The 24,737-nt window shown below is 38.8% G+C and overlaps 1 protein-coding gene across 9 annotated transcripts in view; it reads right to left on the bottom strand.

The window, feature by feature from the left end:
- Positions 1-24,737, bottom strand: part of LOC126918312 (transient receptor potential-gamma protein) — a 99,324-nt gene that overhangs the window by 69,557 nt on the left and 5,030 nt on the right. For 3 of the 9 annotated variants that reach the window (XM_050726048.1, XM_050726046.1, XM_050726047.1), the window contains exon 2: positions 8,994-9,047. The exons of the other annotated variants lie outside the window; for them this stretch is intronic. The gene's annotated coding sequence lies outside the window, so the exon portion shown is untranslated. The remainder of the gene's footprint in view (positions 1-8,993; positions 9,048-24,737) is intronic. 9 annotated transcript variants of the gene reach the window in all.

The raw sequence follows: 24,737 nt of genomic DNA, 5'->3' as shown, positions 1-24,737 counted from the left end.
CTATTATATGATACAGGAAAAATACGATTATATTTTTCCATTTGCATTAAAACCTCTTCATTTAAGTCAATCCTATTTGAATTATTCTACTGGATAATAATGTTACTGTAGATTGTCAATTTGGAACGGTCTATCTTCAAATGCAATTTTCCGAAACTTGCTAGCTATTGAAAATATTAACAAAATATTTATAAAATAGTAGATACTATAAAAATATTGTCGCCAGAGACGAAGAGCAAGATAAACTAATATTTCGTTTCATCGAAATTTTTACGAAACGTTGAGAGGTTGTTTGCTTGGTTTTAAACACGAAAAGTAAAGAACCTGCTGGTGCATCCTCCTTGAGAAATCTCTCGAGGAAAATCGTAAAAAACGCGAAACTTTGAATACGAGAAACGTTCAACGTTGTTATCCGTAAATTCCATATCCGGTTTGTACCGCCATCAACGAATCCCCAATGCGCTAAACTTGTTTGCGTGCAACAATGTTATCTTTACGTTTTCCTCGTAGACAATGCATGCTCGATATCTTTAAAGAAAGAAACGTCGATTCTCTCGGAAACTCCTGTGAATACGAATTCTATTCATAATATGGATACTACGGCTGATTTGTATTAACGATACGTATGAATGTTACTGAAATATATGAATTAATAGTACGATCTAAAGCAACATTTATTATTTTCTTATGGAATCACAGATACATGAAATATATTTTAAATTTAAAAACCAAACAAATAAATCTTCTATTATAAAAAATTAAATACGCGAACGCTTCGTTCAGAAGAAACGTCCGAATGGTACCAATGCATCGAGTGTCTGATCACGCGAGAAGAATTTACTTCTATGACGATTCTATTAACCAATTGCACTCCGAATTTTATTTCAATTTCGTTAGCAACAGCTCCTAACGCTTTTAAGTGTTTTATTTGAAATTTACTTTAACTAAAAGATAAGGCAATTGAAATAAATAAAGGAAGAAACGAATTTACTTAATTACCAGTTTTATTCACACTATTGTTGTATTTTGTAATTTTCAAGTGTATGATATACCTTGAAACAATTTCCAGGATGCAGTCCTGGTTTTCTTTCGCACGTTTCACAAAAAAGGTGGAACTGAAAGAATGTCGAGTGGGACTTGACAAAGGAACTCCTGAGATAAAAACTGATGTCGAGTCACATTCGACATAGGAGTGCAAAGGGTTGAAGAATAAAATCGTCCTCGGTTTTTCTATTTGTAATTGTGTAAATAAATGATATTTTATTTGAAAATACAAACGGACGTCCACATAGCTTTGAGCAGTAGTTATACACGCAAATACAGTTACAAGAGAAGTAAAAATATTCAACCGTGTAAATCGAACGAATGAAATGATTTGCTTTCTTGCTGCTCGTAAATCATTCTCTACGACTGATCGTGTCAACCGTGTTAAATTCGCGCTACCGAGTATTAATCGAGTGGAACATAAAACCGAGGCGTTTTACGATCTCGTAAGCTTTGTCGAGCAATCGAAAACGCGTTAAATTTCCACGATCTAACGCGTCTTCCTGTTTACTATTGTCGTCAGACTTTTCGCGTAGTTCATCACGGAACAGATTACTCGCTGCTAATGAGCTTTTCTCAAACGGATTCTATAGAAGACAAACACGACCGAACCAAATACATAGATGTGAAATACATAAATGTACTTACGTCACGTCACGTTTTCACGTGTACTTCTACAGGGACAATAAATCCGTCGTCAAATAAAAGCGGTGCACTGACCTATCGACGATGCAATCATTTTCAAAAGCAGAATGCGATAACGTTGCAATAATGTTATCTACAATGGCTAACGAAAGTGTTTGGATTTCTAACAGAGAAAACTTTTATTCGCGCTATGAATTATCCATATTTTATACATGTGTGTGTTACTATGAGGAACAGCGAGTAATTCCAACATAGAAATTCTTCAACGATTCCAATCAAAAACTCTAAGATCCTTCATAGATACACCTTGGTATGAAACCAACGAAACAATCGCGAGTTTAAGATACCTACAGTTAAAGAAGAAATATCCAAATTCAGTAATAGATATAACATAAGACCAAAACCAACTAGTTGCTCAATTACCTGACACGACGGATCAGATCCGCAGGCTAAAAAGACATTATCCTTCAGACTTAAACATTAGATTCAGCTAAAATCAAACATACGATAATTATTTATTATTCACATTATAGTAGCAGTCAGCTAATTTACGTATAATTCTCAATGAGAATTGATTGTAAACTATCTCCAAATAAAAAAAAAGTGTTGTGTGTCGTATATAAAATTTATTTTATTTTAAAATCGCGTGTAACACGTAATATAATATATGCAACATTTCTACAAGTGCATGATTATCTTTAAGTTTCTCGTCGGTCTTAATGATTCCAGTTCCAAGGACGCTTCATTTCATAAAACCTTTTCCATCTTTTACAGGGCAATGTACCTAAACTGAAAAGTTACGAGCCAGACTGGCGGGACATTCAGACTACGTTAACGAAACGTCGTAAAGCACAAGACGATGACTCTGGAGGGCGTATCGTCGGTCGATTTTCTACGAACAGGCCGATCGTAAAACGCGACGCGGCTGAAATATAATTAAATTCGATGGTCGCGGTATAATTTCCATATAATTGGTATTAAACCGACTCTCGGTGTAAAAGAAATAGGTTTGCAGTGAGCTTGGCGCGTCGCCAATGATTTATCGTTCATCTCTTCGTATTTTCTTATGTATCGTGATCTTGTTATGGAAATGTTTTACGCGAAAGAATCGAAGTAAAGAACTAACAAATATTACGTTTTATCTTTCTCTTTCTTGATATAGATAGACGGAATTGCTTCGAAATTTCCGAAAATCTTCGAGTCACGTTTAAACGATCCTTTCAACGACAAAGTAAAAGTACAACGACGCAGATTGCATCGGATTACGCGGTTCATGCAATGTCACAGTCATCCTATAATTATTCCAGCCTGGCGACGCCTACTTTATAAATTACAGCCAGAACTGTCATCCACAAACTATCGATTCATCGTTAGACGTTTAGGTAACTACGAACGAGGTGCAGCATAGATAACCAACACTTTATGGAACTTCCTCTTAAACAAACTGGAATACTAGTTTTTGATGAAAAAATGGCAAGTTTCACAATGCCCTTCGCAGTTTCGTTTGACGAAGAAATTACATTTACAACGAACTTGACAAAGTTATCGGATACAAAAAAAAAAGATTTCTTCGTACAACGAAATAAATATATGGCCAGATGAAAGGCAATGATAAGTAACAACGAATATCGTTTTCAATATTAAAGTATTATCATATTCCTAATACATATTTCAGATAAAGTTACTTTCTTTTTTTTCACAGAATAGAGTCAGAGATCGATCTAATAAACGGGAATAGAAATATCAAAGTTATTGATACTTTGTGGAATTTCTTGTTATTACACGCCGTTAAATTTATCGTCGGTAGTATGCAGAATTTCAGCAAATTTTATCTCGTATCGATCCAACATAACACGATCTTTACGAGAAATACTCTAAACCGTGTCACGCATGAATATCTTTATTAAGTAATAAAGTTTATTATCTACTACAATATATAAAAGCAGTGGAACGATGCCAATAACCGTTTTCGTAGTTCGCGATTCACCGCGAACACGAAGAATGTGAAACGAAATCGCGAGTCTACGATCATCGCTGAATGAGCAGAAATCGCGCGTGATCTTTCACAAAAGTCGCCACCGTATTCGCGGTTGGTAAATGCGCGCAACTTTCTTGTCCAAGTTTCAAGAAACTATCACACGAACCATGCTGTTTCCGTATAGCATAAACGAAGAAACTCGGCAAGTTAACATCGCGGAAATCTTCCCAGCGACTTTAATAAATCGTGCGCGAGTTCACCCTCTATCCTTCGGCGACAACTCCGAGTTTAACCGCAATACTTTACGAAGCCATACACACTTGTCCCAATTGGTTTTCCCCTTTTATTTTCAACTTTCACGAAAGGAAATACGTGTTTTTCGACGTACACCAAAAGAAACATGCGGATGGATGAGGAATATCGTTATCAGTGTGACAGGAACAAAGGGCGATAACGGAGTTTGCGTTTCTGTTACAATCTCGTTCCCTCGAACTTTCTTTCTGCGAATCTTTCCAAATTTCATTCTTTTCAGTTACAAAATTATTATTTTACTGGGAGAACATTGGCACATATAAATTCATACGTTTTTAGCAAGATCTTGGAACTTTCTGCAACCCATTAACGGCTGGTGAATCGAGAGTCATTAAATCGCGGTTAATTATACGTTTGTGAGAAATTTGATATTTATACAAAAATGTGTATACAAACTGTGTGAAGTAAAGCAAGTGCTCGTTGTAAAATTTAGAGGATAAAACAAACATCTATTTAACTGGAATGTTTGTAGTTAAAATAAATAGAAAATAGAGGAGCAAACAAATCGAGCATCAAGACAGAAACGAATTTAAATGCTACATTAACATTAAGTTAATAGAATTCTAATTACATTGTGCGACGCAGTTAACATACTTCGAAAACAGTGAAGCTTGGAAAATGAAAGTTTTACGCATTTTGTACTGGTATTGGAGCAAGAAAGGATGAAAGTTACGAGAATACACATAAAATAAATATAAATACGTGAATTTTTATATTACATCGCAAAATATTATGCTATGAAAAGCTGCCAGTTTTTATACAGTTTACGCTACATTTCTACGACAAGAAATACGCGAATACCGTATTTTTTTCTGTTCTATCGAGACCTAACAGAATGACAGTTATGTAAGCCTGGCTCTCAGCTACAGGATTGCATAAATAGGCGTTTTAAGCAAGATCCGCGCAGATTTAGGCTTATGAAATATTTCCGGTGAAAAGAGATGGCTGTTTTCTGCTTGAGTTTGTTCAAGTTTCACCGGCGTTTCCTGCCAAACGAATGGTTACAATAAAACGAGAAGAAAGATTCCGCTGCGGAGCTTCGTTTCACAGTTGCTCGCTCGTCTATGCCGGAAGGCACGTGCTCGTAGCATTTGCCGAAAAATAAACATCAAAACGAAACAAACCTGTCAGTTTCCGATTTGATTTCCTATCGAGCCACGGCAATAACTACCTTTCAGTTAAATAGCGTTCAACAAGATAGAAGGACACGATTCAGGAATACACAATGGCTGCAATCAACAACGGATTTGTGTTGGTGGCCAGCAGTTGTTTATTCGAGAATCGACTTCGATTTCTCACGGAAACCGTTCGACGAGTGAACTTTGCCCTCTCTCAGCTATTCTTCTCGAACTCTCCGTCAGTTTGACGGGACAATGAGGAGAGACCGCCTGCGACCGAATAATTGAAACCATCAAGAAAATCAGTCCGCGTTATACTTCGCTAATTAATCTTCCCTTCGCGATCGTTTCAAACGACAAGTCTGCAATTTCTGTCCTTATTCGTCCTTATTGTCGCTTGTCTGTTCCTGACTCGGCGCCCTACGTTTAAACGTGGTCCTTGCGTAATTAATCGGCTTGTCACGCTTATCACGCTTATTGTTGAGAAAAGGAGGCCTTCTTCCCTTCGAAGATATCGACAACGCTTATGTAAGAAATGTTTCAATCCGTAATTACGAGAGGCTGAGAATTCGTGCGAGATGACTAACGATGGAACGACTTATGCTAGTGAGGTGAGTTATGCTAAAATAAGAAGCGATTGAGAGGATGCACGTGGGGATTTAGTTGCACGTGGGCATTTGGCTGCACGTGGCAAGAATGTGTGTCGTGCGTGTGAAATCTTTAAAATTGCTATACGATTGAGAGTCTTCTGGGGATCGTTGAAGAGCCGAGAGTATCATTGAAAACTCGAGATCCATCATTATCATATTACCGTTAAAGAAAGATTTTACTACTTTATTTTATATCTAACTCCCTCGATGTCAGCGACTGCGAGACTCTTGCAAAGTGGCAAACTTTCGGGTAACAATTTTCAGATAACAGAACAATGACAAGCTCTTTCTCCGCGAATATATTACGCGCCAATCACTTGAAAATACATCTTCTTCGTGAAATCGCTTTACCATGCATCGGTCACGTAACAGTACACCTTATTTTTATCGATATCGATATCGAGTACCGTCTCGGTTGTAGCAATTCTCTTAATAAACGATCTTAAATTGAAATACAAGAACGTCGTATAAAACGAATGGCCTATTTTTATAAAATTTCCGTTAAAGTGATAATATAGAAAAGATTATATTTTTAATATAATCAGCACGAAATGCATTAGTATAAGTGAAATGATATTCGAAATACTTCAATAATATTTAAATTCAACACTGTTGAATTAAAAAACGTATCATACGATGTACATAAACGCATAAATCAGACGAGATACGAAGTTCGTATCGGTACCAAGGGATTAATACGAATGAAAAACTAACGGCAATCCAATATTTTTATCATTGTGGTACTCTGCTATTGATGGATCGATCACACGTATCCTTGCATTTGAGGAAGCCGATTTTTCATTGACGTAAGATCATATAGTTTCGCACGTATCGATCAATGGGGCAGTTCATCGAGGAAGAACGCTCGTTACGCATGCCACTAGAATACGGGATCACGGACGAGGCTTTCAATTCCAATTAGGCTCGTATTCAGCGGTGAGTTTGAATCGTCGCGTCTTCCGAAAGGTTGGAAGGAAACGCAGGAAGGGAGAAAACCCATAGCACGTACTACGTTACTGCCACTCAACTTTGTCTAGCGGCGCAGTAAAAGCAGCAGAAACGCTTTCAGCGTGTCGAGTTCAAGATAAGCCACGTACCCCCGTCCTTTCCAGCTTTTTTCGCTTCGTGCTTCTCTTTCTGTTCCATCCAGACCCTTTTCTCCCTGTAACTCCTTCGAGTATCGCGCGTTATACGCCTTTGCTTTTCGCGACGAAAGAAGAAAGAGCCGAGGCAAAAGGATGAAAACAACGAGGAGAACGGAAAACATGAGACGGAGGGAACACAGGAAGCTGAAGGAAGAAAGGGAGCGTCATAGGTAAAAAGCTTTCTTCGCTACTCTTTTATTTTCTAAGACAATCGAGAAGGTGCGATGGGGAAAGACTCTTCTTTCGACGGCGTTGTAAATGCGACGAAGTGCTCGAGATATGCCAGAAGCTCGAGTCCGTTTAATGTAAATGACAATACGATACGAAAGTTACGGCAACGACCGCAAACTTTCGGTCTTTTAATTTTTCAAAGTACACGCTCGGTCACGGCATCCCGCTACGAGAGCGTGTTTTAGAGATGCCAACCCGAGATATTTCCAACCCGAGGCGGTGTATTTAAAGAGAGTTTAGGGACGCCTCGGGTCTGAGGCTGCTTCCGCATTAATAAAAAACAGCCCAAGTGCACTTCTTACAACGTCGTTCGGAAAAAGAGGCATCGAGCCACGCTTTTTACAGAGATTCTCGTCGCCATCCTTATACATATATCGCAAATTAGATTTAAATCCCGCCACCCTTTCCCCCATCCCTCTATTCGCTGTTTTACGCTAGAACCGTTCGCAGTGATTTGGGCCAAACGTACCTGGCCTTCTTTCCTTCCGATTCGCATCTCGTTTTCCTGGAATAATGCAGATAGAACGTTTTTGTTACAGTCTATTTGTTTTTCACCCCGATCGGATTAAAGAAATTGGAAATTCCAACTGATCAAAGAGAACGTGTAGTAACGCATCGTCAAAGGGTTACGAATAAGCCGCATTAAAAACGTTATATTACCGAAATCGATTGAATTTACAAACATTTCGAAAAGCTGCGACGCGATGGAATTAAGGTGAAATATGATTACGATTTGGATCACTTCAAACGACCGCGTTGCTTGATACATATGTATGCACATACATATGTATTTGATCGATTCGATGAACCTGACTTTCGTTCCACTTGGCAAGAGCTACGTGTCATCCGTAATTTGATATTTCTTCCCACTGTCCAATACGTTTCTCACCCCTGTTGTGCAGAGCATTGTATTCAAGTAGGAGAGAATAATACTGGCTAGTGCCACTAGTTCGTAAACCAAAACTCGATATGTATGCCTCTGTCGCAATCTCCAATGGAATCTCTTTGAATTCCGTGTCTACCGTTTCTAACTGTTTCACGATCCGTGAATCTTCGAGGAAATTCCATCAAGATTGACTTGATTTGTCGTGTCCGCGAGTAAGCATCGTGATTATTTACAAAAACGTTTCGGTTCACGTAAAATCTGTTCAACAGGATTTGGATAGAATGGAAAAACTATGAGATCGACGCATAATTGTTAAATGGTTACTACGTTGCTGCAATGCTTGGAAATAGTTTTGACAAATTCTTGCTATGCGCACGTATTAAATCACAACTTTGCATGGAAATAGAATTTTGATCGATCAATTGGTTTCTTGATAATTTAGATCGACTGACATGCTTCGTATGAAATCAGCACGTGTCCCAATACTTATTAACTGGTGTGTACGTGGCTATGTAAATGTAACGTTGTTGTTAATGTATAGTTCGATCCAGTGAATCGCGTAGCGATCGGCTAACGTGCGATAGTAAGACACCCGCGCACGATTATTTTTTACACAGCAACCTACACGCAACGTACGGCAGAAGTTTGAGGAAATTTCGTGCCACCTAAATGGTAAGAGCATTATGTTTGATAATTATAAAGAATATAAATTTAAAAATCAAGTGTCTCTCGCGTGATAATATATCATCGTCAAGGGAGACGAAACGAATGGAAAAGTGACATGTGTTTCGAGGGTGATGTGACCTATATTGCTGGCGTAATTGCATCGACTCTCTAAACTACGACGAAATAGATGCACGAAAGGATATCGATGTAAGAATCTAATATCCAGGAACTGAGTTTAAGCTGTAATCACGATATACAAATTGGCTCGCTACCTCTCCACGAGGAAAGCTGCCTTTCGAAATTATTTCTAGACAATACCTGTGCCAGAGCTGAGCCCCATTCATCGGATCAGCCCTCACGTCCTCGTCTCACCTAGAACAGAGAACGGCGTTTCTGTTAATTAGTACACCGTCCGCGCGAGTAATTAAGGGAATGCAGTCGAGGCGATAGGATACGAAGCAAGCCGCGTGCTGCAGCATATCCAATTTCGAAGTCGACATTATTTCGAGACTCTTTATTTTGAAACTTTTATCCACCGACGGAATTAAAGTAACCGACACAATAACAGCTTCGCGATTCCCTATTGTACACTCGTTTCGTTCTTTTCTGTTTGCTTTACGCTCCTTTCAAGGATTCGTTATGGCAAAGACAAACGAGGAGTATCGGGACGCGAGAAGGAGCACAAAACTTTCTTTTCGTTCGACCGGTCTTTCGCCACCACCAGACCTATCTTCGTTGTTTCTTAGCGAATAGAATCTAAATGAAATTTTTACGTTTACCAATACAACGAAGATAAAGTAGCGAATCAAGGAGCGAAGTGCAGGAAAATGGATGCAGCTGCATTTCATTTCTTCTCGTCGATTCTTCATGATTATATCTTACGCTTTGCCTGGCACTTGGTATAAGCCGAAGGCTTTGAAACTGCTAGCGGGATACCAAAGGAACTTTACGAGCGGCTTGTATTCTCGGATCACGAACTACAGAACTCCGAGATTCAACCAAATTATTGCCCTATGACCGACCGGATAACCTAAACTATCGAGAACACCATTGAGTTTCCATCTAGCAATCTTCCCTGATCATCCCTTTAACGAGGAATAATAATCGGCAAAACATCGACTTAAGCCAAACGATTCCGCTGGTGTTCCTCCCTAATTGTTTAAAAGATTAAGGGGTGAGAACAAGCGTACCAGTGTACAAAAAGAAACGGAACGCTTCGTGTTTCTTAGCTAAACTATTTAATTATTCAGCGTATTTATTAGCTTAATTTTAGGAAGTGAAAACTAGACAGAATTATAACGCTCTTGTGGCTAAGCTGACGTACTTTCTACGGTGTGTTTTCAATAATTTCTCAGACTAAACTATTCTTTCGCGCATCACTCGCAGTGGATCCACAGATCAAAATATGTCCGTGTCTTTTATGACCATATATATCGGCGTACTCCAATAAATCTTCCTAATTTCTTGAGGAAATAAAGGCAATAGGAAGAAACGAAGAAACAATGATAATCGATAAAATATCGTGCTGTAATTAAGGAAAATACTTTGCCTAATTTCTTAATGACGTAAAGGGAAGAAAGATAAGAAAGAAACGATTGTATATTTTTTTCAAAGAATCAAATTTGTCCTGCTTTGGAACGTGGTAATCTACGATTACGATAGAAATCGGATCGTGACAAACTTCACGCGACTTTTCTAGACCAAATTTTTCCACGCCAAACAAAACTCGGTGGAAATAGCGGCGTTACACCGCAACAGGAAGTACCAACGACGAAACGGAGCTCGGTAATTTCGTGCTGAACAATTTCAGCCACCGAGGGCTGAACCAATGTACACGCTGCTGGATGGTCCGCAGCTGTTGTTGAACTCACGAGCGCCCACGTGAAGCTCTCGTGTTTCATTCAACGGTTCTCCTCAACGCCTTCACCTACTCTCTCAAATCAGCCATTATGTTTCTGCAACGTCTACGAAATTAGCGATGTCGATTCACCAACGTGTCGTGATTTCTTTCTGTTACCGTAAGCTACGAACAAAAATTCTAATTTACAGCTACGACTAAGATATTAGATTATTCGTAACGTTCGTAGTAAAATAGAAGAAAATTTTAGAGACAATGTAGGTATTTTTTAAAATTAGAATTTTACATGAAATAATGCATATACCATTGTTAGAGCGAGAAAAGATTGTAATTTTCAACGATGAACATTAAAAATATAGGCGACTAAGAAACTAAGGCGACTTCAGAAACCAAGTATTTTTGTAAAATTACTAGCGTATGACGAAAACAAGCTTCCGTTCGTATATTTTACAAGAAATGATTCAAGTCCCAGGAACTATAGCAACCATCGTAAATTCATAAAAGTGAAAGATTACGGTTTATAATTTTAGCTTGGAACAGCACGTTGATATACAACGTACATATAACACTTCGAATAATCTATATTTTACTTTAGTGAAATTCACTGACGAAATCCAAAATTTTGCAAGGTGCACCTAACCACATAGAACAACTTTGTTGAAATAACCAACCCGTTTCTCCATTTCCAAGAAAATTGAGGTTATAGAGATATATTAATATGAGCACTTAAACGTAAAGCAGAACAAAGGAAAGGTAGAAAGGAAACCGAGCTTAACGCTTGTATATACGTTGCTGCAGGCATTCGAGGTGGAGAAACACTCGAAGAACTGTGCGTCGCTATGAGCTCGTAAGATTCATTATTGAGAGCGTGACGAACTTGAAGAAAAGCTACTCGTCTCAAAAACAGTGTTTCATTGAAGCGTTTGTAATCCGAGATCGTTTAAACAAAGTATCGTCTGAGAGCTAGAACGTTTCAAATATTAACAGAATGGCTACGATAAATAAAGAATTTCTGGATTTCCTTCCAGCCTATTATTTATAGAGATTTCAATGTCGATGTAATTTGTTAAAGCAGAATTATATTGCAGTGGAATGTCAATTATTAGTATATCGAGTACGGAGCGATCGCTTATCCCTAAATCTCGATTAATTAAAAATTTTCCGATGATCTCTTTGAAAAGCAGAATAGAAATTATTACATTTTTATTCTAAAGTGTTCCTTCTCGTTCAAGATAGTTCACGATCAGAGATGTTCAGGATCTCTCACACGTAATACAGTTATTTGATTATACGACTATGTATTGTGCCAAAGCAAAGGAAATGTATGATCGAGCAATAATTAATCGGACAAAAAATATATATCGAGTTCAGGCACATTGCGTAGACGAAAAAGGTACTCCACCTATTTTGCCTGACTTTATTTGTCGATGAACATGTTTGCACAAAGATAATATTATTATAAGACAAATTATTATGGAAACATGTCATGTATCTCATTCTACACGTTGTAGAATATGTAAGAAATAAGTCGATATTGAAATTCCCATAATTAATCCTTTCTTAAATAACCTTCTTTTATTAAACTCTTCATTAAATGAAACAACGTTTATGAAAAACTTTGTCGCATTTTTATCAGCCAGAGAAATAATAATGTGTATGTATACATAGAAACTAGATACATGCCGTGTGTATCAAAAGATTTTTATCGTGCACCTGACTCTTGTGTATCCAACAGAGATGAACGAGGCTGTTTTGTTAGCGGAGATGGCGCTATGTCGCGATGCCATTCCATTAGACGATTTTTCCCATAAGTTACCCTTAAGGTCTCGTCGGTTTTGCGAAGAAAATTGGCCGACTGTGTCCGAGAGAAGTTCCACTTCACGACAAACATTTGTGCTAGCCAATAAAACGCACTGTTGTAGCGAGTGTTATTGGAAGGTTACAAGCTTTGTTGGTACGTACACAGAAACGCATGATCCACGACGATATCTTCAAGTAGATGCTCGAATGAATTTCAGATCGTATAGGATATAAAATCTACTTGAGATTCTAAATAGCTCAGCATAATAAAAGAAGCTATTCTGTATTATCTCGATAATCGATATTTCATAAGATATCGAAAATTTTAGATGAATCTTCGCGATTTCGAAATACCATGAAACGGAGTGGACAGGCTTAAGCTTAATTTTTATCAGTAACCAAGAATTCGAAAAACCGTAATTACTGCGAAAGATCGCGGACAATTGCCATAAAAGTAAAGGAGAATTGAGAAAAGGAAGGTAGGTACGTGTGACACGTGGATTTAACGAGTTCTGTGTACCAAGACTCCAATCGTCCTGTATACTCAGGCGACTTGTTTCAAGAAACGTTTAAGTGTATTACTGTTTGCGAAGTATCCAGATAGAAATAGCCGATACAGCCGAGTGAAACGTTGTTCTAATCCCCTGGCTCTCCAGTGCAAAAGGTGACAATCGTAAAAAGCAGATCGCTCGATGTCTTACTGTTAGTCGGCGCCATAGTTTGCCCAAGAAACAGCCAAGTTCTTGCGATTCTCGCGAAGAATAAGAACATCGAGAACCAATCGATCGAGCTCGTTGTTTTTTGCTCGGTGCTAAGAATACGATTGCAATGGAGGAAACGAGCGCGACTAATAAGGCGACGAAAGTTTACAAAATAACGAAGAAAAAGGAACAAGTATCCAATTTCTACGTAGCTTGACATTTAGATGAAACACGCGCACGATTTATCGGAATTATTGCTTTTACAAATGTTTACGAATTCACGAGGGACAATCTGATTGAAAAATCGATCCGGCCGGCGCCACGAAACGAATCAAACGGACACGGATGCGACGTATATTTCCGTCTTTCGACGCTGACGACTCATTTCCCTGATCGATTCCAGTTCTGCCGATAATTGCGCAATTGTAAGTAGCTGTTTAATTAATTCGTGCAAACGTGACGATACAATGCAACGTCCTATAGTCAACATTTATTCGTATAGTATATCACCGTGGAAAATAGAGATGGGAAAAGAGAGAGAGAGAGAGAGAAAGAGTGACTTATCCGTAGAAAGAACTCGTGTGATTCAACGTTAAATATAATATTACACGCGAACGTCCGTTTTATTTACATCGAGTCGAATTTACTGTTTTTCAAACGTCAACGTTAAATCTTCTCGGCAGATATAATAACGTGTAATTAGAACGTCTATCAACGCGATTCTTCTAATAACATTTTAACGATTCTCTTTATTCGACCTCTGTCAATCAAGTGGAACGTTTTGAAACACGAGGAATACTCCGAATTTCTCGATAAAATTTCTGCCGCTGGTTTTATTACTCATATAAAATTGGTAGGAGGTAAGAGAACAACAAGAAAATTCTCTTTTAACCCGATAGGATCGAGAAAGGCTCCCTATCAATCGACAACACCGCGCCGCAAGATCTTTCATCACGACTCCCAGAAATTAGGTTCTCCCTGGTGGATATTAAATGACTGATTACAATGTCGTCGTAGACAAGAAGGGCACGGCAGGAGGTCCCGTACAAGGATTATTACCAGCATGTTTCATAGAGTGTCAGCGGGACTTGAAACTGTGTTTACACGGGCACCGATATTAAATTTTATTTTCATAAAACCAGCAGAGATACAGTAAGAGTGCCTAGATTAAGACGTACACTTGGCTGCTTGATAAAAGAGACGTTTCTAGCAAAAGAGCCGCAGGGAACGTTGTTAAAGGAATTCTTCATTCTGTTCGTCCAAACTTCGTTTAATTAATGGTCGAGATCAGGGCGATCGATAACGGGATAGAAGAATAAACTTGGAGAAGACATGCACGAGGTGTTTGTATTCTCACCTTGCGAATAAAAAACGTTCACAATATTACGTATTTCGCTATCCATTTATACGTGATTCTACACACGAAAATAATCAAAAAATGTAGAATAGCCTTTTTTCATTTAATTAAGGATTACCTTGGTACATGCGTGACTGATAAATTCTCAAATTTAATTTTCTCGGAAAGGAAACACCATTTACGAAAACAAAATGTTACTCTATATTTTCAACTTATTTCTGTATGTAGAATCACCATCTATAGTACTAGGGGTTAGGTATACGGGACACCCTGTAGACAAACTTCCCACCTAGAACGATTCCAGGCGTGATTAAAATCGTATGGTTTGCATTGATTAAACTTCGTCTCTTGATCTTCTCATTATCGGAGTCGAAGGTCGGAGGAAAAAGCCGGAATGCGTACTCATTTTCAAACATTCCACGAATAGTTTTCGATACTCTGGGCCGTCGCTGCACGGTCGCTGAATTTTCTATTCACATTACTGATGAGACACGGCAACCTATATTTTCTGGAATTCCGAACAAACAAGATTCCATGTTTCACGAGTATGTTTCACGAAGACGTATTCCGCTTCTTCGAATCTTTGGTTCCCTTGTTCTACGCTCGTGGGACCCCCTGGTGCTATCCTGGCACATCCATAAATACACGCACGCAATACGTGTGCACATTTATCCGATTCTTCGAATATACCAGAGACAGAAACTAATGCAGAATTTTCATTTCCTATTTCTGTTTGCACGTACAGATTTGCACAACGAGCAATGTAACAAAACTTTGACGAACACTTGAGTATCGTTTTTGTCAGTGTCAAACCGAAACGAAGAAGCGTGTGCGTTTGAGTAAGTTGAAAAATAAAATGGGAAAGGACTTGCCGAAAATCTTCGCATCACTACAGTCCACTTGGTAACAAACGAGCGACGCGTACAACCGGAAATGGTGCTTTCTGCACTACTGGCACGAGAATAAGGATAAATCGTGATTCATATTGGCGCGTGTGAATTTCAGGGAAATTTGCAATGGAAGATCAATAAGATATTTAAATATCTCCAGCTGACTTGAAATTGTAAAATATTTGACAACAAATTACGATATATCGTGTCACGTACATTTATATACATTCTATCGAACTGATGCGAATTTAGGAGAAAAATTGTGAATACGGTAGGATCTTCTTTACCGAAGCAGCCGTTATCTGGACGTTTTATTGTTTCAACAGCATACTTCCTATTAGAACACGGTATGCAAATGCAGGAAGGCATTCGAATGTACGTAGAAAGCTTTTATGAATACATTACGTGTACTATAGGAAACATTTTGAAATTTCCTCAACACTGTTACGAGACTCGACTATTAAAATCATACTTATTAGTAAAGCAAAAGAAATTTAAAAATGAATATTATAAGCTATGAGATACCTATTTATTTCATTTCATTTTGTCATAAATATTAGATTAATCCGACTGCTAAATGCTTGTTGTTATATCATATTATTATGAAAAATTCTCTTATCCAAACAGTATTGTCGCCCAATTATCATTATACAATTCGTATCACGGCGATTCTACTATGTACGAATTTCTCATTTTAATATGCTACAACCGATGGGAAAATCGATCGCTGCGTAAACCTTGACCCCGAGAAATTCGAGAAGCGATTTATTTTTCGTTCGTCAGTGACAGCTTCACCTTTTCCGAAGATCGGTGGACCGTGTTTCCGGGACGGTTGCGCGGTCGTTTAAATTCCGAGAGTTCGTGAATCGCGTTGAAATCATCGATCGTCGCGTTCAAAGTGTATTCGGTTCGGCCTGTCCGCGGCGGAACGCGTGATCGATTGAAAGAGTAATTGCGGTTGTCTGGCTGGACTGATTCCAGAGCAACAAGTTTTGTTGCGTGCCACTGAATTGCAGTGGATGGCGATGTTTCGAAAAAACATAAAGAAAAGATATTCATGAATCAGCTAGGAATCAACACGGTGCGTCGTCGTTGATTTCACGGAAATTTCAAACGCTCGTCACCTGTCGGATTAAATACTTTAAGCTCTAAATCGCTTTGAATTCGGTTGTCCGGAATTCCGACCGAGATTATCCCGGTTCACGCGACCGAACATTGGTCGATCCCACGCTGAATCGGTAATTCAGTGACGAAGTTCGAGATGAAGCTCGCAGAATGAATAACTGCTACTAGGAAGTCGAGCTTTAAAGTCAGCATGAGAGACCGACTGCTTTAATGTTCGCTGCTGATTCTCGTTTACAGAATCGATATCGCTGCTAATGCGTCGCGATGGCCATTTATCTTTGATTATTAGATAAGTGTGATACGCGTCGCATACGCTTCCCACTCAGCGACAACGATGCAAAAAACGAAGACCGATAATTGCAACGAACGTTATATTATTTGCGTCTCTGATAACAACCGATAAATAGGATCAGTCCTTTAACGAGAGAAAACTATTTAATTACAGCATTCTATTTCGAGTAGTCGACGTACCGCTCTTTAACGAAATGTTTCGTAAGAGCTTGTATTGTCTTACTCATAAAGTTCGTTTCAATGTATTTATATAACTATAATTAAAATAACTATACTTAATTCTATACGAAGATCACAAGAGAAAGAAATAAGTTAGACTTTTCGTATTTTATAGAAACACGACTTATTATTTAACGATGTCTCGTTTCCATATATATGAAACTCGAATTAAATTTCTCGAAATGAAACGAGAACTCTTTTCGTCTTTCCCGATACTACATTTCCAGTTCAGGTTTGCATATAATTTCCCTTTACCAATGCAATGCAATTATGCCTGCAACGCTGTCTGTAACAGACCTCGTTATTTGGTAGAGTCAAAGCTAATTACAGTCACCCGAATATCGCCGGTCTTTTATTTTACAAATATCCCGCTCGTAACTCCGCCCGTTCGTTTATTATTCATCGCCTTGACAATTCTCGAAGTCTTCCTTCTGACAGAAGACCGCGATGTCAACGAAAATGTTCCTTTTGAAATTTCGTCAGCACGCGGTAACGCGTGACCAGAATCAGAGAACGAACCTCGATATAACGACAAATGCAAATTGGATGATTCACCAGAGACTGATTTTAAAGTAACGCGACCACTAGAATGAGGGATGATAATAGTTTTTATTTTTTTATCTTTTTTTTTTTCAATGCTCGAACACGATTGTGTCGTTCCTATGATTCATCCACGACGAAATTCGAATCGTTCGGTTTGCTCGTCTTTAATTCAGAATCATCTCTGCCTCGTCTCTCTCATCCATGCGTGCGCGATTTGATCGTCGACTTAAACGGAGGACAGAATTTCATGAAAATTGAGAAAGTTCGGCCAAACAGCCGGAAAAGTTCCCCGACCCATCGATCCAATTCAAAACGCATTACAGCGATGTTAAGGGATTCCCGCGGCTGACGAAGGAGCAGGTTGCGGGCAACGAAACCAGTTAAGGACACGAGCTGAAGGAAGAGCGGCGAGAGGGCTGTGAAATGGTTGGTGTGGAATCAATGAGGATGGCGTCGCTCTGGGGCGTCGACGTTTAGCTACTCGCCGGCGCTGCCGACTCCTCGCGAGATTCCTCCGCATCCTCAAACATTCGACACGGAGAAGGTAAACAGAAAGGGAATTCGTTCGATTACAGCGATTACCTTATTACCCTTTCGTTGAATGAGTCGTTGATCGAGTTGGATATCGAACCGTCGTAATTCAACCTCGACTAAAATCGAGACAATTCAAAGAAATTTTCTATTCGAGAGAATTTCATTATTTCGAGTAAAAATAACTTGGGTTCTTTTCCGAAACTCGTCCTACGGTTCGCTAACTGCTAAAGTTTAGGATACGATGGCAAACGATAGGACAGAAAGGATTCGCGATGTTTAGATTATTGCAACGTTTAACTCCATCCAAGTTCTTCCTTCAAACTCGTGCATATCCAAAGTGAAGTTGAGGAAGTTTGTTTGCAACGTGGGACAATTCTGCGTTACTAACTCGTTAAATTCATTGAAACTGTCGTTGCGTTGTCGTATTGTGTAACTAATTAGGAGAATACAAACTGTTTCTGGTAATTGGTGCTAAACATCAGGAGCACTGAGTATTCATCAAAACAAGCAAAAAGGTCCCAACGAACGTGGGTTAAATATCGTTAGTTTTGGAGTTACAAGACGCTCGAGTATGAATACAGATACCTAAGTTTATTAAAGCTTTTTGTTTGCTTATTTATAATTTCTTGCAACTTTCTGAAACACTCTGTAGATACCGGAACAGGCGGCACGGTTCTTTGAACTTGCAAATGACTAATATCACCGTTAAATATGAATCAAGAGTTCGAGGGGGGAAGAACACGCGCGACAACCTTAATAAAATGAAATAGACGAGATCGCGGTTACTCTTAGGGTTGCTCCGCGCGCAAACGTAATTGCATCTTTCGCCGCGTTAATGGATTCCATAGAAAGTTTTGCATCACTCGTGACAAGATCGGAAGGCGTCACGCGTCACGTTACATCGTACAGTTCATTCTTAATGACGCATACGATTTTATCGAGAATCGTTCTTATTCAGATATGTTTAATTTTGTGTGCTAGACTAGATTGGCCGCGTAGTAGTGACACACGTACATGAATATGAGTGTGTGCAAGTATGTGTATGCGCGGCGTCTCGAAAAACAGATAATGGTGAGACAAAGTGCTGAGACACGTGCAAATGTATATCGGCGAAGATCCTGGGGATCGCTTATTAAATAAATCTAAAGCTATTTTAATATGAATTCTAAGTGTAACCTTAGTGTTCCTTTACTTTTATTTCGGTAATTAAGATACACAATTCTCAACAGTTCTATAATACAATGGAATGTTCAGTACGCAAACTTTCCTCCAACCGAACGTCCTATCAACTAAACGATATTTCTTACTCGTGTTGTCCTACGATCTCGTATCTTGCCTGTTCTGTTATGATATTATGTTAATATCTCACATCATACAATGGCATTAAAGAGGAAACGTATCGTATTGAGTGTTGGAATACAGCAAGGAATACTTCAGAAACTGAGAAGAAATAAGAAACTGTCGCAAATTTTGCAAAAATCTATAACCCTTGCAAGATTTACGATTAGTGGCACCAAAAATTAAAGGTGTAATTGGAAATTATTCAGGTGTCTCAACAAGTAGACAAATTTCAGTGAAATTGAGAAATAAATACATCTGGACTCTGTATATCCATGGCTTACGTTAATTAAAAGTAAAAGGATATCAATATTTAGCCACGTATAGCTCAGAAAGATTGGAAAGAAATTATATAATAACGAGCAATAAATTATCACTTTTCATAAAAAAAGATAGTGTCATAATCTCAGTCGTTCAATTATCCGAGAAATACGACTATCCAATTTTAACTCGGTTAATCGAGACTTTGTAATTAGAACATTGGAAATTTTACTTCTATTGTGTACAGTCGTCAACGCCGAAACAGCGGATGAATAATTTTTGTTGTCGCAAAATCATCGATTCCAGTCTGACTGCATTCAGAAATTTATGTAATGGCATAATGTAATTTGCAATCGCATGGTTTCAGAGGTCTCGACCAACTCGCTGCACGAGCGGCGAATAAAATAAAATTTATAACGACGACGTGCGACGCTCGATACGATTTCCGGCTGATGATCACGCGAAATTGCTACCACAAAATTAATTCATACGTGACAGCTTGTTATCGAAACATATCGTTGACCGATTATCGAGTACACGTGTATTTTCCAACACTGTGTAAAACATCGCGAAAGCGGCAGAAGTTCGCTTCAGCGGTTCAGAATTACCCCGTGGTTCACCGTTCACTTGCGATTTTACGCCACGCAATGATGATATTTCCCGGACCTCCCACCCAGAAAATTTAAATTTCCGTTGTAACAAACTACCCTGACTGCTAATTTGCATACGCATCGACTGCTACCTGTAAATTGCACGCATGCAAATACATAGCTATGCGATAGATGCACGTGCGAGCACCATGACATTGAACGTACAAGTGTATCGAAGCTTCGTGTCGATATAATAGATAGCACACGCGTAAGTACGTGTACCTATCCGTGTTTTACACTATGTACACACTGCTACGTACATGCGTCGTGCTCATACGATCCGTGAGCATCTATTACGGGCATGTTCAAGCGCCGGAATTATTTCGCACTAATCGTCATCTCTGGATCATGTGACTCGTAATTTCGTAGGGCTGCAAATAAGCGGTATATGCCGCACCGTGTCAAGGACGAAGCAATCATCTTCCTGTAACCTGTATGTGGCATTTAATTTCCGGGTGCAATGGTAGACGGCGTTTTGCCATTCTGAAACGACCCCGTTGGTAGCCAGCTGTGCTCGAGAGATCGGTCAAGTGAGTTCGATCGAACTGTAACTTTCTTAAATTTCGCTTGGAAGAAAGAACGAGTAGGTACGATGGAGAAAAGTCGAGTGCGACAAAAATGTGTGCTTCGAAAACGGGAATATCGCCGTGTGTACGTGCAATATACACGAGACGATTCACCGGAAGCTTTTATAGGATACGAGCGCGAGAAAAATGAAAGGAAAATTGTGCCTCGTAAATACGTGTTGCTCCAATTCTAAGCAACAAATCATTTTGCTCGTTAAATTTCTTTGGGGCGACGCGTGTCGCGGTAATTTTAGAAAAGTCTGAAGGGTACCATTTCTTTATCTATCGACGCAAGGTCTTTCGACGTTAGAGAGCGAAGCGTAGAGACGCGCGGTTAAATTATATCCCGCAGGTTTTAACTTACACGTAATAAACGATACGGTGTTCCATGGCTCAATCCTCTATCCTACGCGAAATATAGTTATTTTCGGCAACTAATCAATTATATTGCGTTTCTTCCCCTTGTGAAATCGCCCATAATATATCGCACGATGATCATTTGGTCGTATTAAACATCTACTTCCAGACATCTCTACGATATTTGTTACTACGAGTTCAAGACACATTCTCGTTAATTATATCTTCACTGCAAATAGATACAAAAGAATTTTAAGGATCGTTCGAAAAATTCGTAACACTGTTTAATATTAAATAATTAATTCGGAAATTTTTCCTAGGTAAATATGCTCCGGCATCGTTTTATCACAGAAACGTTACCTATTTCTATCAAAGTATTCGGTGCACGACGGAATATGCTCGATGCTAGTGGAAAACGGTAGTCTCGAATGACCCAAATAATTGAGCGCTCCGATAACCTCGATTCAACCGATGAAGTAGAATGAGAATAGGATAGTAAGAGTCCGGCAGAGGAATAAGGTAAGAAGATAGCAGACGAAGAAAAGGTGCTACGGTTAAAGTTCCTCTGAGTGTCCTCCCCCTTTTCTCTTTCCTCGGCTCGTCATTTCATGGTATTTTAACGAGCACTTTTGTGCACGACGTTGAAAAGGAAGTACGAAGTTGTGCCTGCTCGTTCTGTAGTCTAAAAAATTATCGTACAGCCAAATTACAGCAAATAATCGGGTATCAAAAGACAAGACGTAGGTAGGGCAATATCCTACACTCTTTTATATCGTTCACGAGTCAAAACTGACGATAGAAGAGATTTTATTTTAATTCGAGTACCATGTTTCAACTTCTGAATTTTACTTCAATTATTTCACAAGTATGTTCACCATGGAGGCACTTAAAAAATACAATGTTACACAATTTGTTTCACGAATTAAAGTGTTATAGATTTAGGAGCTTAAGTATACAGTTCTATATGGGTTTCTCGTAATCGGCAATGTCATGAACCAAGTGATATATTATTTTAAATTACTACTATTTTATGCAAATGCTCTTTCCATATAGAGAATAATGTCAAAGAGAGAGAGAGAGAGAGAGAGAGAGAGAGAGAGAGAGAGAGAGAGAGAAACAACGAGCTGTTCGTTTCACGATTAACTAAGCTTACATAGAATTAAACGTTGTGGATGTTGAGTTGAAAGGAAACGAGTTTCGCAAACGTAGCAGCTCGACAGAGATACAGAGGAACGTAACGTGGTCAGACGACCTGGGGATATGTCGGGTAAATTCGTGTAAACATGTCGTAGTCGATCAGAGCGAACGCATATCTCGAGATTGAAGTTTGTATATAAATGGGCAGGCGTGTGGTCAAATAAAATATCAAAAGTTCAAGTTACGCCGTAATGCTTTAAACAAACTAAAACCGGGAAAACCGAGATAAAATACATTGGGAACGTAGGGTTTCGATAAACTGGTTCGCCGTTGTCGACACGATGACGGTGAAATTATTGACGAGTGCGTCCAAGGAAACGTGTTGCGATTTTCTTCACAGAAATTACTTCGCAAACTTACGTCTATCGAAGCCTTAAATTCCCCTCTGATGGAATTAGGCCATTGAAAACTCTATAATACGTACTTCCATAAAATTTGACTCTGGCTAGAGAAAAGTATCTGCTAGAGAAAAGTATTGGAACGATGGTACTGCGACGCGAGACAGTTCGGCCTGTTTCGTACGGTACAAATGCAAATGGCCACTTTTCCGTAAGATGGATTTGAAGTGCATCTGATTTCGATTCAAGAGTATGTCAGTTTGGGTGCGTGATTCCTTGTGACATTTTCCATTTTCGAAATTCCATTATCGCATTCAACGTGCCTCTCGACTTCTCTTGTGAAAATTTTCAGTGGCAATTTCTCCTTTCATCGATGCTTCGAATTTTAACGAGCTCGAGCGGGTTAAAAATCTACGATAATACCTGACGTCTAAAGAATGAAGAGAGAACTGTCGAAATTAACGTGATTAATTATACCATTTAAGTCTGCCGAGAAACAGAGATATGTAGGTGTACTCGATCTGTTTGTACCGAGCACAGCGAAACAATGACGGTGATTACCAAGATGAATTTATTCATGGCGTGCCGTCTTTGAGGTAGTTCATCAGACAATGGAGAGATCCTTCGGGTTAAACTCGAGATCGTGCAGGTCGATTAAGAAATGCACGCAAAGACCAGCGTAACCAGGTTTCAGGTGTTCGAACCTTTGTACTAAAACGAGAAGCTTGTACTTCTTAACAAAACGAATATAACCCACGCTTTTTAAAGGATTACCTTGTTCCGCTTTGTCGATTGAGAGTTATTTACATTTACGTTCAAATTACTCTCGGTACGGAAATGTTTTTAGGAGAAAAGGAAGAAAATATCTAAAGATACTTCATAATTGAATTTGAATGAGATGCCCCTTGTGTTTCGTAGGATTGCGAACGGATGAATCCGCGTGGATTACGTAACAATTTGCCACATGGCGCAATACCGGTGCTCGCATTTCTTCCTCTCAACAAAAAATAACTCGCAACCGAATGATCTATGAAAGTTGAATATACATAATTCATGTCCGCCCTGTCATACTATGTAAACAAACATTTTTGTAATCAGTACGATGTTGATCGTAATATCGTTTCGAGACAGTAAAAGTCCGCGAGTAAGCGTTACACCGACCAAGTTCTCGCTGTGGTATTAGAATATTAAAATATTAATCCTTTTACAGTGCAACGTGGAAAAATATTTCGGAAACTTTCACTCCAAACTTGTTTGCTGTTTTATACAATAACTTAACAATATCTGGGTATTCGCTTTCTCTCCAACCGTTCGATGATATTAAATGTTAACTTTATTTGAAATACAAGTTTCGAAGAAGAAAACATCGCAGGATATTTGTAGCTTCGTGCTTAAGATCGAGAGTCCACTTCACGTGAACTATCTACAACGTTTCTCCGGTTTAATGCCGGAATTCTCCAGATGGCTGAAGAATTATCGGCAGCCTATACAAAAATTAGTTGCCATTACGGCCGATTATTCATGAAATGATCGAGCGATCCGCTTAGAGCATTCAATGAAGATTCGAGTGTCTCTATCGAACGCGTTCCTTCTGCTTGCTTTTCTCAATGGCAACGTTTACAATGGCCACTTTCAAGTTGGAACTTTTTAACTAAAGAACCACTCCATATCCCACAATTCATCTCAAAGACTTTTCTCCGAGTGACATTTTTTCTTACGATATATCGCTTAATAAATTTCCTCGTTCACGTAACAAATTCGTATAGTCATCGAAGAAGTTACAAGAATTAATCAATTTTTTGGCGTGATAGTAAATCAGCAAATTTTTTGATAAAGTAAATGAAATTTTGCAAATAAATTTTCTAAATTACGAGTGTTCCCATTGTCTTATTTGACTTAGCATGATAAAATTGTAAAAGAAGAGAATGCAAACTATGATTTGTGACATGTTTGTAACTTTTATACTCTGTATCGTTATCGATTGATGCATCACTGTGCAACACAGACCAAGTCCAGTAAGAAACGCGGTATAACGTG

The sequence above is a fragment of the Bombus affinis genome, chromosome 7, assembly GCF_024516045.1.
Source record: "Bombus affinis isolate iyBomAffi1 chromosome 7, iyBomAffi1.2, whole genome shotgun sequence".
NCBI classification, from domain to species: Eukaryota; Metazoa; Arthropoda; class Insecta; order Hymenoptera; family Apidae; genus Bombus; species Bombus affinis.
Note: the sequence above shows the minus strand (reverse complement) of the source record. Positions and strands in the feature narration are given on the sequence as shown.